Below are 18,118 nucleotides of genomic sequence, written 5' to 3' on the forward strand. Positions count from 1 at the left end.
TTGCAGTAACTCATTAATCTTCATACAACCCTGATGAAGACACTGTGAAAAGGTGCTCAACATTAAAAGAAATGCAAATTAAAGTGACACAGATAACATTTTTCATTTATCAGAATAACAATGAAAAAGTTTGACCACCTAGACCCTTGGGCAAGCTGTAGGGAGATAAACTTTCATAAAATGTTGGTGGAAGTACAAAATAGTGCAACCCCTATGCAATTACTCCTAGGGCAATTTGGCAATAATTAACTTTCAAAATTAAGTGCAACTTTAATACAGCAGTTTGAAATTTATCTTAGTTATACCTGCATATAATTACATGTTTTGACAGCTTTGTATATTTTAACAGCTGAAAATATCCCAGTGTCCATCTGTAGCAGACTAATTCAATTGTGATATAATATAATATAATGCCTTGCAACTATAAAAAAGGATGATAGGGATTTCCCTGGTGGTGCAGTGGTTAAGAATCCGCCTGCCAATGCAGGGGACAGGGGTTCCAGCCCTGGTCTGGGAAGATCCCACCTGCCGCAGAGCAACTAAGCCTGTGGGCCACAACTACTGAGCCTGCACTCTACAGCCCACAACTACTCAACCTGCATGCCACAACTACTGAAGCCCGTGTGCCACAACTCCTGAAGCCCGCGAGCCTAGAGCCCGTGCTCTGCAACAAGAGAAGCCACCGCAGTGAGAAGCCCGTGCACCGCAACAAAGAGTAGCCCCCGCTAGCTGCAACTAGAGAAAGCCTGCGCGCAGCAACAAGACCCAACGCAGCCAAAAATAAATAAACAAATAAATTAATAAATAAAAGAATGATAAAAAGTTCCAGAGCTAATAGGCAAAGATGTCCAAAATATGTTTTTAAAAATATAGTACTTGCATATGAAATATATCTTTTTGTATAAAAAGAAATAATATACACATTCATATTTGCATAAAGAAACTCTGGAAGAATACAGCTCTTCCTCAGCACTGCCTTCGGAGGTGGCAGCCGTCTCCAACTCGGCATCATGGCTGCCCTCAGACACCCCGTGAAGCCCAAGATCATCAAAAAGAGGACCAAGAAATTCATCTGGCACCAGTCAGACCAATATGTCAAAATTAAGTGGAACTGGTGGAAACCCAGAGGCCCTGACAACAGGGTGTGCAGGAGATTCAAGGGCCCGATCTTGATGCCCAACATCAGTAACGGGAGCAACAAGAAAACAAAGCACATGCTGCCCAGCAGCTTCCGTAAGTTCCTGGTCCACCTGGTCAAGGAGCTTGAAGTGAGGCTGATACGCAGCAAAGTTTACTATGCTGAGATTGCTCACAACCTCTCCTCCAAGAACCAAAAAGCCATGTGGAAAGAGCAGCCCAGCTGGCCATCAGAATCAGCAATCCCAACGCCAGGCTGCTCAGCGAAGAAAATGAATAGACAGCTCACGTACACATTTAGTTTGTGTTAATAAAACCATAAAACTCGGCTAAAAAAAAAGAAACTATGGAAGCATACAAAAGAAACTAATGCTGAATAGGAAGAGTTTAGTTTAGGAGCAATACCTGACAGTGAGAAAACAGCAAGGAGGCCTGGGAACTATTTAGACCCAGATCTGATTAAACACTGTTTTGACTTTTTAATATGTTTCCTTTAAAATTAAACCAAAAATTGACAAAGCACTCTATGGAAAGATTTCTAGGGTACAATTAAGTGAAAAAACCTAAATGCAGAATAGTTTATGTAGTATCAAATTACAAACAAATTAGCGCAAAAGGAAGAGTGCAGAGTACATATGTATTTGCTAATATTTGTTTAAGATATTTCAGGAAGGGTATATACAACTGTCAACATTTGTATTATAGAAACTGTACTCAGTGGTATTCTGGTAAATGTTTAACAATCAACTTGGGAAGTGGTGGGGAGAAAGCCCTGTTTTGTAGGGTTGGCCAATTTTTGTGGTGTAAATACACCCACCACGGTGGATTGTAAACTATTAGTGTGACCACCTGAGCAAGAGTTGGGAAGAAATGCACACATCTAGTGAGCTGGAAGGAGCTGTCTCCATGACACCACTGAGAGCACTAACCTAGGCCCCAGTGGCTACATTGTTTTAATGAAGATTTTATTGACATTTAATCTGCTTAGGTATAGGGTATTTCCTGAACATCTATCTTGAATCTCAAATTATTATTGTTAACATTTATCTCTAAAGAGAAGCCAACTCTCTAAAGGAAGTGAAGTGTTTCAAGAATATTGGAATGGTGGCTGTTTTATCCCCTCAAGTTTCATGTACACTCCGGGGACACCAAACTCTTGCCACCTACCCACCTGTGTTTGTGTCTCTTCTCCTCCTCCTCCAACACCCCTCCCCCTTCGGTCCCACTGCCGTCCTCTGCTACTCCTAAAGGGCCCAAGGGAACAGTTTACAAGACAGTAAGTGATTAAAACTCCCCTAGTTGTCTGTCTTCCACTCTATACCCATTTCAAGATTATAGGTTGTTCGCACTCTTAACTAACAGGAACGTTGAACTCCTTAGATCAGATCTGGGTCCAGTAGTTCCCAGGCCCCCTCCATCTTGTCATTTTTCCACATTCCTATCATCAGGATACTCTTACACCCGCTCTTGAAGGAGCTCAAATGACACTGAGCAAAGGGGTATTTTATTCTGAAATGACCCTGCCCTATGGACCGGATCTGACTGTAGCTCCTCCCAACACACACTCACATTCTTTACATGCTGCATGTCCTGTATCAAGAAACAGGTACCCAGATCACATGAAAAAATAAAGACTTTCGAAGCATGTTCAGAGACGTGGTCCTACAAGACTATGACCTTTACTACACAGGTAGATCAGCGTGTTTCTCAACTTTCTTTTCATTTTTTTTCATCCCTGACTGCAGGAGTCTTTTAGTTTTTTTGGGTTTTTTTTGGCTGCCCCGTGGGCATGTGGGATCTTAGTTCCCCAACCAGGGATCTAACACCCCACCCCGCCACCCCCACCCCGCAGTGGAAGCGCTGAGTCTTAATCATTGGACCGCCAGGGAAGTCCCTGCAGGAGTCTTTTAAAACATTTTTTTCCCTAATAGCCCTCCCCGTGAGATCTTAATACGACAGATATTGTGGGTATCTGCTTACGTACTGTGGCCCCCTTGTAATATCTAAGATTTTTTCGTCCTGCCCCCCCACCAATATAAACCCCCTCAGAGTAAAAAACAATTTTAAAAACATGTAGAACAGGGGGAGCAGCCCACAGCGCATTTATTCCTAATCAGAAGTGAAACCTTCAAAATCTACGTTCTCAACCTGGAAATTGAGAGCTTGGAGAAAATTTTGAGGGAGAACCGCTGGGGCCTCCATTAATTTTGCCTTTAAGATGACACAATCATGCCTGATACTGTATTTTCCCTCCCACATCCTCTAAAAAGAAGCATGGAGGTCAGCCCTGCTCTGCAACCTACCACCATACAATGCTCACCACAACTGCTTGATAACAAAACCAAATTTAAGTCAAAAGTAAAGATGAACCAGCTACTCATCAAAGATCCGCCCAAGGGGATTCTAAAATAAACATTTAGCACACATACACCAAAAATATCCTCCTTCACAGGGGACCTGCAAAAAGCTACCTTATTTTCGTATAGCAGTCAAATTACCTTCTCCAGAATCCCAGCCATTAAGCTCTCTTTTTCCTCTTTTTTAGGCATAAAAAGGGAATACCTGCCCGACCAAGTTTTGTAGCCCTAACATTCTCTGAGCTTTGCCTCTGATCTCTGTTTCTCCAGTTTGCCTAGAGCCACCCGGTGAGGGGTTCAAAGGCCACAGAAAGGCAGGGCTGGGTCAGCCAGGAGAGGGGGAGTCTAAGGAACTAGGTCAGCATGCGTCCCCACCTGCCCTACCTCATTGCCATACGGACTTACGGCTTTTCCAAGCTTGCGCCGAATAGGAGCCATGGCAGAAACTTCAAATGTTTCCCAATTCTCTCAGTCAGATCCAGACACCAGATCCAGACAGCTTTTCTAATGTTTTTATTCTTATCCCCAAACAAAAACTCCACCCTCGTTTGGCCACAGGGTCTTAGTATCCAAAGTAATTCCTTTAACTTGGGGGTGGGGCAAAGGAGGAGAGTTACTAAAGGGAGGGACAACTTCTATTTAATCAAAAACCAAGTTAGGGGCTTCCCTGGTGGCTCAGTGGTTGAGAGTCCGCCTGCCTATGCAGGGGACACGGGTTCGTGCCCCAGTCTGGAAAGATCCCACATGCCGCGGAGCGGCTGGGCCCGTGAGCCATGGCCGCTGAGCCTGCGCGTCCGGGAGGCCACAACTGTGAGAGGCCCGTGTACCGCAAATAAAAACAAAAAAACAACAACAACAAAAAAACCAAGTTAATTGCAGATTAGTTCCAAATGTATACAAAACTGACCTAAGAGCTAAACCTCTGTAGTCACAGATGACCTAGTCCTAGACCTCTTCCTCTGGAGCTAAGAGTCAGTATAATTTATTCCCAGTCAAAAAGATAAAAATCCACTCTCTGGGCTTGGAGCTAGTTTGTGGTGACAATGCTAAAAGCACTAAGGTCAGGATTGTCGGTAAATACGGGCCCATTATGCTGCCTCCCTCAGGAAGACGGTGAAGAAAACTGAAATCAGCCAGCACGCCAAGTACACTTGTTTCTCTGGTGGCAAAACCAAAATGAAGAGATGAGTTTTGGGGATCTGGTGCCATGGTTCCTGAAAAGTTTGCAGGTGATGCCTAGACCTACAGTACCGCTCCTACCATCGCTATAAAATCTGACTGAAGGAACTGTAAGACCAGTGGAAGGTCCACCATTGGTAACATTGCTAGCCTACAATAAATGGGTTAATTCATGTAACAACAAAAGACAAAAAGCCTGTCAGACCCCAAATCTGCCTCAAGCTATCATCCCATCAAATTCCCTCCTGATTCAAATATTTTAAGTAGTTATCCCCCAAGGTTATAAATGAGTTCTTAACTGCCAAGTCCAATCATTCCTTAAATATCATACACCTAACCTGCTCTTTTGTGGATCCCCAAGGAGATTCTCAACTGAAACTATAATCTAGGTCTCCCCTGGAGCCTCACTCTTGCGTGTCTGTCCCTTGGTTGTGGGTGTGTCCCCCTGAGCCCATTCCTTAGAGGATTCTAAGTCAAAACCCACAGACTTTTTGTTCTTCGCACTTTTCATGAACAATCCTATCCATGCTTAAAGTTAATAACCAACTCTCATGTTCAGTGTATTTTTTTTTTTTTGGCCACACCTCACGGCATGTGGGATCACAGTTCCCCAACCAGGGATCAAACTCACGCCCCCTGCATTGAAAGTGCGGAGTTTTAACCACTGGACCACCAGGGAAGTCCCCAATTATTATTCTTTACACTTTTTATGTATCTTAACTGTTTCATATATTTTTAATAACGTGAGCTTTACTGGAATCAAACTGGTGACTCTCCGACTGCTTACCAACCACATGGCATAGAGCGAGTCCTTGCTAATTGAGCCCCAGTTTCCTTAAGATAAATCAAGACTATGGGATTAACTTATACACACTACTATACATAAAATAGATAACCAACAAAGACCTATTATATGGCACATGGAATTATACTCAATATTTTTTAATAACCTATAAGGCAAAAGAATCTGAAAAAGAATATCTGTGTGTGTTATATATATTCATATATACATATATATATATACCTGAATTGCTGTGCTGTACACCTAAAAGTAACACGATATTATAAATCAACTATACTTCAATTTAAAAATCATAATAATTTCTCAGGATTTAAAAAAATTATTAAAAAAGATAAATCACTACTGTATAGCACAGGGAGCTATCTATATTCAATATCTTGTGATAAACTATAATGGAAAAGAATATGAAAATGAAAGTATATATATGTATAACTGAGTCACTCTGCTGTACAGCAGTAATTAACACATTGTAATTCAACTCTACTTCAATAAAAAATAAATTAAAAAAGATAAATCAAGACTAGTAATAGCACTGACTGAAAAGGTTTATTGTGGGGATTAAATCAAACAACTTATTTATACACATTTATAAGTGTTGGATCTTATGTGTAGAAACGAACTATTTAGGGAAAAATACATATTAGGTAGTTCTTTTTCTACATGTCCTTCAATATATGGCAAAAACTCAGTAATTCCAGTCTCAAATCCACAATTAAGAAAAGAATATTTATTAATAGCTATTACATATGTATTGAGCATGTACTGCTTGCCAGGCATCATTATAAGCACTTTATATGAATTACCTCATTTAATTTTCCTACTGAGATAAAGGTATTTACAGGAATTCCCTGGCGGTACAGTGCTTAGGACTTGGTGCTCTCACTGCCAGGGGCCAGGTTCAATTCCTGGTTGGGGAACTGAGATCCCTCAAGCTGTGTGGCACAGCCAAAAAAAAAAAAAATCGTATTCACTTCTCCAGTCTTCTAACAAGGAAGGTTCTGATAAGGTTAACTCACTAGCCAAAGTCAGATCAATGCTCTGAGCCAAAATTCAAACCAAATGTCTCTTTAGAGAGGTCCTAGTGTTAGTCACAAGGTCCTAGTGTTTAACCAAATGCACTGTCCTAAAAATAATCCTGTCAGCAGCAAGTAAGTATTAACATTTAAAACAAATTCCTTTACTTACTAATATTTACTAATGCTTACTGAACTAAGATTGCCATAGATGCTTAGAACTAAAAAGAACAACACAGCTCCTATGGAAGTTTCCTTTGTTAGATTGTGGGAATTATCTTTCTGAACTGACTGGCCTGCTTTTTTTTTTCTTCACATCTTTATTGAAGTATAATTGCTTTACAATGTTGTCTTAGTTTCTGCTGTATAACAAAGTGAATCAGCTATATGTATACATATATCCCCATATGCCCTCCCTCTTGAGCTTCCCTCCCACCCTCCCTATCCCATCCCTCTTAGGTCCTCACAAAGCATCGAGTTGATCTCCTTGTGCTATGTAGCAGTTTCCCACTAGCCACCCATTTTACATTTGGTAGTATATATATATCAATGCTACTCTCTCACTTCATCCAGGCTTCCCCTTCCCTCCCTGTGCCCACAATTCTGTTCTCTACATGTGTGTTTTTATTCCTGCCATGCCACTAGGTTAATCAGTACCAATTTTTAAACTTCCATATATATGCATTAGCATACAGTATCTGTTTTTCTCTTAGGTCTAATTTTATTCATCTGTTTGTGAGTTGTAGCAGTACAACACTGCTATTCAAAATAGCATAACTTAATCTCCAAATTCAGTATATGCACGCTGGGTTCACGCAAACTTATTACAGAAAGGAGTGAAACTGGAACACAATTTAGAATCTAGTTCTTAAGGAAGCAGTCAGAGGTCACTGTCTATTTCCTCCCGCAAATGTTCCTTGGCTTATAACCCTCTTTACTTCTGGATAACCCTTACATGTTTTACCTTCTAGCATAACTTTTCCCTCAAAATTGTTAGTTTCTGACACTGCAGAAATACAAAGGATCATGAGAGGTTACTCCAAGCAACTGTATGCCAATAAAATGGACAACCTGGAAGAAATGGACAAGTACTTAGAAAAGCACAACCTCCTGAAACTGAACCAGGAAGAAACAGATAATATAAACAGACCAATCACAAGCACTGAAATTGAAACTGTGATTTAAAATCTTCCAACAAACAAAAGCCCAGGACCAGATGGCTTTACAGGTGAATTCTATCAAACATTGAGAGAAAAGCTAACACCTATCCTTCTCAATCTCTTCCAAAATATAGCAGAGGGAAGGACACTCCCAAACTCATTCTATGAGGCCACCATCACCCTGATACCAAAACCAGACAAAGATGTCACAAAAAAAGAAAAATAGAGGCCAATATCACTGATGAACAAAGATACAAAAATCCTCAACAAAATACTAGCAAACAGAATCCAACAGCACATTAAAAGGATCATACACCATGATCAAGTGAGGTTTATCCCAGGAATGCAAGGATTCTTCAATATACGCAAATCAATCAATGTGATAAACCATATTAACAAATTGAAGGAGAAAAACCATATGATCATCTCAATAGATGCAGAAAAAGCTTGTGACAAAATTCAACACCCATTTATGATAAAAACCCTCCAGAAAGTAGGCATAGAGGGAACTTACCTCAACATAATAAAGGCCATATATGACAAACCCACAGCGAACATCATTCTCAATGGTGAAAAGCTGAAACCATTTCCACTAATACCAGGAAAAAGGCAAGGTTGCCACTCTCACCACTATTATTCAACATAGTTTTGGAAGTACTAGCCACAGCAATCAGAGAAGAAAAATAAATAAAAGAAATCCAAATCAGAAAAGAAGAAGTAAAATTGTCACTGTTTGTAGATGACATGATACTATACATAGAGAATCCTAAAGATCCTACCAAAAACTACTTGAGCTAATCAATGAATTTGGTAAAGCATCAGGATACAAAATTAATGCACAGAAACCTCTTGCATTCCTATACACTAATGATGAAAATCTGAAAGGAAAATTAAGGAAACACTCCCATTTACCATTGCAAGAAAAAGAATAAAATACCTAGGAATAAACCTACCTAAGGAGACAAAAGACCTGTATGTAGAAAACTGTAAGACACTGATGAAAGAAATTAAAGATGATACAAACAGATGGAGAGGTATACCATGTTCTTGGATTGGAACAATCAACATTGTGAAAATGACTATACACCCAAAGCAATCTACAGACTCAGTGCAATCCCTAACAAACTACAAATGGCATTTTTCACAGAACTAGAACAAAAATTTTCACAATTTGTATGGAAACACAAAAGACCCCAAATAGCCAAGGCAATCTTTTTTTTTTTTTTTCAAATTTATTTATTTATGGCTGCGTTGGGTCTTTGTTGCTGCATGGGCTTTCTCTAGTTGCGGCGAGCGGGGGCTGCTCTTCGCTATGGTGAGCGGGCTTCTCATTAAGGTGGCTTCCCTCGTTGCGGAGCACGGGCACTAGGTGCGCACACAGGCTCAGTAGTTGTGGCGCATGGGCTTAGTTGCTCCGCGGCATGTGGGATCTTCCCGCACCAGGGCTCGAACCCGTGTCCCCTGCATTGACAGGCGGACTCTCAACCACTACGCCACCGGGGAAGCTGCCCCAAGGCAATCTTGAGAAAGAAAAATGGAGCTGGAGGAATCAGGGTCCCTGACTTCAGACTATACTACAAAGCTACAGTAATCAAGACAGTATGGTACTGGCACAAAAACAGAAATACAGATCAATGGAACAGGATAGAAAGCCCAGAGATAAACCCACATACATATGGTCACCTTATCTTTGATTAAGGAGGCAAGACTATACAACGTAGAAAAGACAGCCTCTTCTATAAGTGGTGCTGGGAAAACTGAACAGCTACATGTAAAAGAATGACATTAGAACACTCCCTAACACGATACACAAAAATAAATTCAAAATGGATTAAAGTCCTAAATGTAAGGCCAGACACTATAAAACTCTTAGAGGAAAACATAGGGAGAACACTCTATGACATAAATCACAGCAAGATCCTTTTTGACCCACCTCCTAGAGAAATGGAAATAAAACCAAAAATAAACAAATGGGACCTAATGAAACTTAAAAGCTTTTGCACAGCAAAGGAAACCATAAGCAAGATGAAAAGACAACTCTCAGAATGGGAGAAAATATTTGCAAATGAATCAACTGCCAAAGGATTAATCTCCAAAATATACAAGTAGCTCATGAAGCTCAATATCAAAAAAACAAACAAACCAATAAAAAAAATGGGCAGGGGCTTCCCTGGTGGCGCAGTGGTTGAGAGTCCACCTGCCGATGCAGCGGACGCGGGTTCGTGCCCCGGTCCGGGAAGATCCCACATGCCGCGGAGCGGCTGGGCCCGTGAGCCATGGCCGCTGAGCTTGCACGTCCGGAGCCTGTGCTCCGCAACGGGAGAGGCCACAACAGTGAGAGGCCCGCGTAATGCAAAAAAAAAAAAAAAAAAAAAAGGGGGGCAGAAGACCTAAATAGACATTTCTCCAAAGAAGAAAGAAGATATACAGACTGCCAACAAACACATGAAAAGATGCTCAACATGACTAATCATTAGAGAAATGCAAATCAAAACTGCAATGAGGTATCACCTCACACCGGCCATTTTGATGATGGCCATCATCAAAAAATCTACAAACAATAAATGCTGGAGAGGGTGTGGAGAAAAGGAAACCCTCTTGCACTGTTGATGAGAATGTAAATTGATATAGCCACTATGGAGAACAGTATGGAGGTTCCTTAAAAAACTAAAAATAGAACTACTATACAACCCAGCAATCCCACTACTGGGCATATACCCTGAGAAAACCATAATTCAAAGAGTCATGTACCACAATGTTCATTGCAGCTCTATTTACAATAGCCAGGACATGGAATCAAGCTAAGTGTCCATCGACAGATGAATGGATAAACAAGATGTGGCACATATATACAATGGAATGTTACCCATAAAAAGAAACGAAATTGAGTTAGTTGTAGGGAAGTGGATGGACCTAGAGACTGTCATACAGAGTGAAGTAAGTCAGAAAGAGAAAAACAAATACTGTAAGCTAACACATATATATGGAATCTTAAAAAAAAAGGTTCTGAAGAACCTAGGGGCAAGACAGGAATAAAGACACAGATGCAGAGAATGGACATGAGGACACAGGGAGGGGGAAGGGTAAGCTGGGACAAAGTGAGAGAGTGGCATGGACATATATACACTACCAAATGTAAAATAGATAGCTAGTGGGAAGCAGCTGTATAGCACAGGGAGATCAGCTCGGTGCTTTGTATTCACCTAGAGGGGTGGGATAGGGAGGGTGGGAGGGAGATGCAAGAGGGAGGAGATATGATGATATATGTATATGTATATCTGATTCACTTCGTTATACAACAGAAACTAACACACCATTGTAAAGCAATTATACCCCAATAAAGATGTTTTAAAAAAAAGAAATTAACTTAAAGTAGTTAAATAAAATTGTTAGTTTCATATAATTAAGGAGACTAAAATTCGTTGAAAACTTCTTGATATTAATTAGTACCCCAATATGAATTGCCATATTAATTTAAAAAACAAAAGAATGACATACAAATTACAGATTATTTAATCCAATCACACTAGTTCTTTACAAATTCAGTTTATATGCACTTTTTTTTTCTTTCTCTTTTTTTTTTGTTAATGGCACTTAAATGCTCCTCAAGATTTCAGGAGGTTTGTAATCCTGTTTTCCATTAGGGTTTGGCTTCTGTCAAGTCACCCCACCTGGAATGCTCCCTCAATCAAAGATAATATTCAAGGACCTTGCCTCACCTAACTCCTTCCAGAAGGCCATCAGATAACTAGTTAATTCATGATCCTACAAGGCACCAAGACAGGTTTCAGCTTTTAGTTCTTTCCACATCGCCCATGTGGCTTTGGGTCTCTACTCCCTTCCTCCAAGGTGTTCCTTTGAAGAAAATATGTCTATTTCAGTTTAGACTTTCTAAGAATAAGAATATAATCGTCAAGAACACTGAGTATTTATTCAGCACTTAGCTGGTGATGGTATGCACAGAGGTATTTACACATTCCTAATAGAAAAATCAGAGAGCATTCTGGAGCCAAAGATCTGTAAATCTTTCCCAACTACCTCCTTCCCCACAGGCTATAACAAATTTAAATCTTTTCTTTTTTAAGAAAACGAAATCCTCCAGAAATATTTAGCTCCCACCCTACCTCACTGTCCTATTTTACAAAGAACTCCTCCAAACTGCAATCACCCTATCTATCCTGCACTCTTCAACCCATTGTAATTAGGCTTCTGCTCCCACCACCTCACTGAAACTACCCAAGATTCACCAGTGTAGTCCAATACCAAATTCAGTGGACTTGCAGAATATCTTTTGATACCATTTCTCACTTAAGATCCTCCCTTCAATTCTCTGTGCATCATTTCAGTCTCCCTGGCTGGCTTCTCTGCCCACTTATAAACGATAGTGTCTCCCTTTGCCTCATCTCCAATCGCCCGTTTATCCACATACTTGCCCTTCAGTCTACACTTATTTGCTGTTAATTCTCACAACAAGACAAGATATTTCTCCTGAATGTCAAATACAGTCATCCACCAACTGGACATCTTCACCTGGCAATTAAAACTGAACCACATCTTGGGGCTTTCCTGGTGGCACAGTGGTTAAGAATCTGCCTGCAGGGGACACGGGTTCAAACTCTGGTCTGGGAAGATCCCACATGCTGCAGAGCAACTAAGCCCATGAGCCACAATTCCTGAGCCCGTGTGCCACAACTACTGAAGCCCACGTGCCTAGAGGCCGTGCTCCGCAACAAGAGAAGCCACGGCAATAAGAAGCCCGTGCACCACAGCAAAGAGCAGCCCCCGCTCACCGCAACTAGAGAAAGCCCACACACAACTAAGACCCAAAGCAGCCAAAAATGAATAAATAAAATGTATAAATTAAAACAAAAAAGAAACTAACCTTTAAAAAAAACAAAAAAATGGAACCACATCTAAAAGTTAAAGAATAACCTTGTCCTTGGGGCCTGCTTTAACCCCCAAATCCACCTAATGATCCATGAGTCTTCTAAGAAGCCTTCTAGTTCAAGACCCAAATTCAGCTACAAAGTTCGATGGATCTTATTACTTAAAAATCTCTTCCATTTATCCCTGCGTTCCCCATTCCTACTGCCCTGCCTCACTACATTCATTCAACACATTTATGGAGTACCCATAACATGCTTTAGGTATGGTTAATAGGAGAAAAAAGGTACCAGCTCTTTTTTAAAAAATTTTTTTTATTTATTTTTGGCTGCATTGGGTCTTCGTTGCTGCACCGTGAGCTTCTCATTGCAGTGGCTTCACGTTCTAATGGGTGTTAGATAACAAACATTTTCAGAACCTAATCTTTCACCTTGTACCCTTAGTAGATTAATTTCAGAATTAGGATTGGCTTCCAGAATGTAGCAGTCCCAAACCTTCATATTCTTCCAAGGAAGCACTGTCCAATGGAAATACAACGTGGGCTACAGAAATCATTTTAAAGGTTTTAGGAGGTATTTTCTTTAGGTACAAAGAAGCACGTGAAATAAATTTTAATATATTTCTATTAAAGCCACCATATCAAACATATTATTTCAACATGGAATTAATATAAAAATGATCAGATATGGGGCTTCCCTGGTGGCGCAGTGGTTGGGAGTCCGCCTGCCGATGCAGGGGACGCGGGTTCGTGCCCTGGTCTGGGAGAATCCCGCATGCCGCGGAGCGGCTGGGCCAGTGAGCCATGGCCGCTGGGCCTGCGCGTCCGGGGCCTGTGCTCCGCGATGGGAGGGGCCACAGCGGTGAGAGGCCCCCGTACCGCAAAAAAAAAAAAAAAATCAGATATTTTACTTTTTTATATAAAACCTATGAAAATTATTGTATATTTTATACTTAATGAATCACAATTCAGTGCTAAATATTCAATGGTTAAAGTAAAATGTAATGGTACCAAAATAAAGTTGTATTTAATGGGAAAATATTTCACTTTGCTTGAGTTTTAAATTTGAAATTAATTAAAATAAAATCACAAAGTCAGTTTCTCAGTTGTCCTATCCAAATTTCAAGTTATTAGACAATGCAGTTACTTATGGAATTCATTTTAAATGCAAATCTCATTGCTTTAGGCTGTATTCCACACCACCTGGCTAAACATCAACATCACCCAAGTGGGTTTTAGAAAACCACAGATTCTAAACTAACCCCTGCATGGCTCCCTTAGGTCTGAAGCTAAAAACCCCATAAAGATTCAGAGAGTAGCCTGGTAAAGGAAAGTGGGAACCACTAATCCCAAGAGCAAAATTCACATTTTTCAGTCCAGCAAGCAAAGCAAGGCCTCCCCAGTTCTAGCCCTGGCCAAAGTTTACAGACCATCTTGTACAACAGTATTCCCCACACCAGCCCTACCCCCCAGCCCTGCTTCCTCTAGGCTATTTTAAGCAGCGCCGTCTTTTCTCAAGTAGCAGCTTCAACATAGAAAGCTCTTTGGTCATTCAACCCTCCCCCATCCAATTTGCCTCTAAAGCACCAATTCACCTCTAGAGAACTAGAGGAAAGGGGACCAGTGGAATCAAGTATTTCTCAACAATCCTCCAGCTGGTAGAATCAAGTATTTCTTATCCTTCTGCTTCACTCAGATAAAACCGAACACTCTCTTCTGTACTATCTCTGCACAGATATTTATCACATCAATTGATTGCACTTACTCATTTGTTTGCAATGCTGTCTCCTCATTTTGGACTTTAGTCCCCAGAGGACAGATCTTGGTGGCTGTCCTCTAGACTCAAATATGTGTGCTTTATTTGGGGAAGAAATCAAAATATAGGCTAGATATTAGATAATACTAGGAAATGGTAATCATGGTATGATTGTGCACAATGTTCTTAAGAGATTTAACCTTAAGGATGATACCTACAGCTTTCCAACGGTTAATACACATGCCAAAAGACAATTATTGAATTGAGATAATGGGTACTGTGGTGTTCATTGCATTATCCTCTCAACTTGTTTTATGCTTGAAAATTTTCATTTAAAATGTTGGATGTTGGGACTTCCCTGGTGGCACAGTGGTTAAGAATCCTCCTGCCAATGCAAGGGACATGGGTTCGAGCCCTGGTCCAGGAAGATCCCACATGCCACAGAGCAACTAAGCCCATGTGCCACAACTACTGAAGCCCGTGTGCCTAGAGCCCGTGCTCTGCAACAAGAGAAGCCACAGAGATGAGAAGCCCATGCACCACAACGAAGAGTAGTGCAACTACAGAAAGCCCGTGCGCACCAACGAAGACGCAACACAGCCAAATAAATAAATATAAATTTGATTAAAAAAAAAAGTTCGATGTTTATCTTAAAGAATAAAAATATGAATAAATGCACAAATGATTTTAAAATAAAGAAGAAACAGGTATTGCACAGTGGCTTAATCTGGGGAGATTTGCCAACTCTGCATTTGTAAATATTATTTTAGAATAAAGGAATAGAGTCCTTATCTTTTCTAAATGTCAACTTTTCCAATACTTCTTTTCAGAATGTGGCTCTTTTGGAAACAGACACATTAAATAGCAGGACTGGTTAGGAAAAGCTATTTTAGATGCACTTGTTCTACTCTTTTCTTGCCTCTTGCAAAACAGTCTCCAGGATCTAGCATCAACTTTGTCACCCACCACTGAGTCTGGATACAACACCCTTCTTCTTAACCACAGCTCTGGTCTTTTTCCATCTAATTCCTCTCTTACTGCATGACTCAGTTTTGGAAAGTCAGGAAGAGAAACCAAGATAAGCACTTACAGGCACAGTCATGAAGCTTAGAGGTACTACACACTCATCAAAATTCCCATCATGAGTTGTCCTTTTTTCCTCTTATTCTTGTAGATAATTTACAATGATGGGAATTTCTCTTTATCCTTCCCTTTTTATTAAAAGTAATAACTAAAATATTTTTAGATTTTTTTTACTAAGAGTAAAAAAATATGAGAATATTTATGTAAGGCTTGATTGAGCTGCGTCATAAGAAATATTTCAAAAGAATACAGGACTGGGTGAATGAAGTATGGTATGCTATGTCTATACAATGGAATTCTAGGTAGCCATTAAAATAGCATGTACTGAAATGGCAAAAGGTTCAAAACATAGCATTAAAAGAATAGCTGAAAAATTACATGTAATACAGTCCTCCATGTGTATGTGGGGAGTGCTGGAGAGAGTTATCTATGTAAGTGTAGATTTAAAACATCTGAAAAAATACACAAGCTAGTCATGAGGTTACTGCTGTGAAGTATGAGATAGAGAGGAGGGTACAAAGAAAACAGAGAACATTTATCTTTCAGCACTTTGCTATTTTATTGTTTTTTTCAACCAGCATCTCTTTACCTTTATTATAAAGGTTGAAAAAATTCTAATTACACAAAAAAATTGAAATAAAATTCAGAAAACCACATCTACCAAATTTCAGTATTAATAAACTTTCTATGAAAAATAGTTTCTTCCCATTAATAATAAAGAAATAAAAATTAAGGACCTAAATGGACATTTTTCCCAAGAAGACATACAGATGGCCAACAGGTACGTGTAAATGTGCTAATCATCATTAATCATCAAGGAAATACAAATCAAAAGCACAATGAGGACATCCCTGGTGGCGCAGTGGTTAAGAATCCACCTGCCAATGCAGGGGACACAGGTTTGAGCCCTGGTCCAGGAAGATCCCACATGCCGCAGAGCAACTAAGCCTGTGTGCCACAGCTACTGAGCCTGCGCTCTAGAGCCCTGAAGCTGCAACTACTGAAGTCCACGCGCCTAGAGCCTGCAATGAGAAGGAGAAGCCACCGCAATGAGAAGCCCGTGCACCGCGATGAAGAGTAGGCCCTCTCACCGCAACTAGAGAAAGCCCATGTGCAGCAACAAAGACCCAACACAGCCAAAAAAAAAACACCCACAATGAGACAGCGCCTCAAATGAAGTAGCAGCATTCTTTACAATAGCCAAGGTAAGGAAACAACCTAAGTGTCTGTCCACTGATGAATGGGTACTGGGTAAAGAAAATGTGGGATATATATACAACGGTATTTTATTGTCTTTAAAAAGAAGGAAATCCTGTCATTTGCAACAGCATGGATCAACCTAATGCCATTATGCTAAGTAAAATACATTAGACAGAGAAAGGTAAATATTGCATGGTATCACATATATGTGGAATCTAAAAAAAAAACAACAACAAAGGCAAACTCACAGAAACAGAGAGTGAAAAAGTGATTGCCAGGATCTGGGGGCGGTGAGGGAAATAGGGAGCGGTTGGTAAAAGGGTGCAAACTTTCAGTTATAGGATGAATAAGGTCTGAGTTTCTAATGCATAACATGGTAACTCTAGTTGGTAACACTGTACTGTATAATTGAAATTTGCTAAGACAGTAGAACTTAAATATTCTCACTAAGAAAGATAAATCTGTGAGGTTATGGATGTGCTAATTACCTCAGTGGAGGGAATACTTTCACAATGCACACTTTAAATAGCTTACAAATCTATTTGTCAATTTTTTGGGGGCCCGGCTGCATGGTTTGTGGGATCCTAGTTCACTGACCAGGGATTGAACCTGTGCCCCCGGCAGTGGAAACACAGAGTCCTAACCACTGGACCACCAGGGAATTCCCTCTATTTGTCAATTATACCTCTATAAGGCTGAAAAACATATCAGTAATAATCTTAAAATGAAAATAATGTAGTCACTTAAAAATATCAGACTGACAAATAATAAAGATTGATAATATTTAGAGGTGATAAACTTGACACTCTTGGTTCAAGTTTAAATTTAGAGGGCAATAACTATCAAAAATTTTCAATTTACACCTAGAAGTACATTCTATTTTTGTTTACATTTCTCTGGAATATTTTTTGCCCATCCTTTGTGTTTCAATTCACATTGCTTTTAGGAGTGTCTCTTTTGGACAATATATCATTTAATTTAGATTTTGTTTTATATATACAATCTGTGGCATTTCTTTTAGATGGGGACTATATTTCATAAGCATTTATTGTAATAATAAATGTTTGGTGCAGGCAGGTGTTTTGCTAAATGGATTATTTTTCTTTTTTTCTCTTTTCCTCTATTAATTTAAAAGACATACACTCTAATTTTATGACTGATTCCCTTTATGTCTTAAAAGGGAATAAAGGGGGCTTCTCTGGTGGCGCAGTGGTTGAGAGTCCGCCTGCCGATGCAGGCAACACGGGTTCGTGCCCCAGTCCGGGAAGATCCCACATGCCGCGGAGTGGCTAGGCCCGTGAGCCATGGCCACTGAGCCTGCGCGTCCGGAGCCTGTGCTCCGCAATGGGAGAGACCACAACAGTGAGAGGCCCGCGCACCGAATAAATGAATAAATAAATAAATAAATAAATAAATAGTACTCTTAAATCCCTATTTCTCCATCTATTAAAATTATGATAGAAATCTACTTACGAGGACCCGAAAAGAAGTACGTAAAATTAATATGAAAAGAATGAAGCCTCAAAGAAGTAATATTATACAATCTAAT

The 18,118-nt window shown here is 40.0% G+C and overlaps 1 protein-coding gene and 1 pseudogene across 5 annotated transcripts in view; one reads left to right on the forward strand and one right to left on the reverse strand.

Moving 5' to 3' along the window:
• Positions 1 to 18,118, reverse strand: part of TET1 (tet methylcytosine dioxygenase 1) — a 126,528-nt gene that overhangs the window by 56,199 nt on the left and 52,211 nt on the right. The gene's annotated exons all lie outside the window — the stretch shown is intronic.
• LOC136136498 (large ribosomal subunit protein eL32 pseudogene) lies at positions 1,011 to 1,417 on the forward strand (annotated as a pseudogene).

The sequence above is a fragment of the Phocoena phocoena genome, chromosome 16 (genome assembly GCF_963924675.1).
Source record: "Phocoena phocoena chromosome 16, mPhoPho1.1, whole genome shotgun sequence".
Taxonomy (NCBI): Eukaryota; Metazoa; Chordata; class Mammalia; order Artiodactyla; family Phocoenidae; genus Phocoena; species Phocoena phocoena.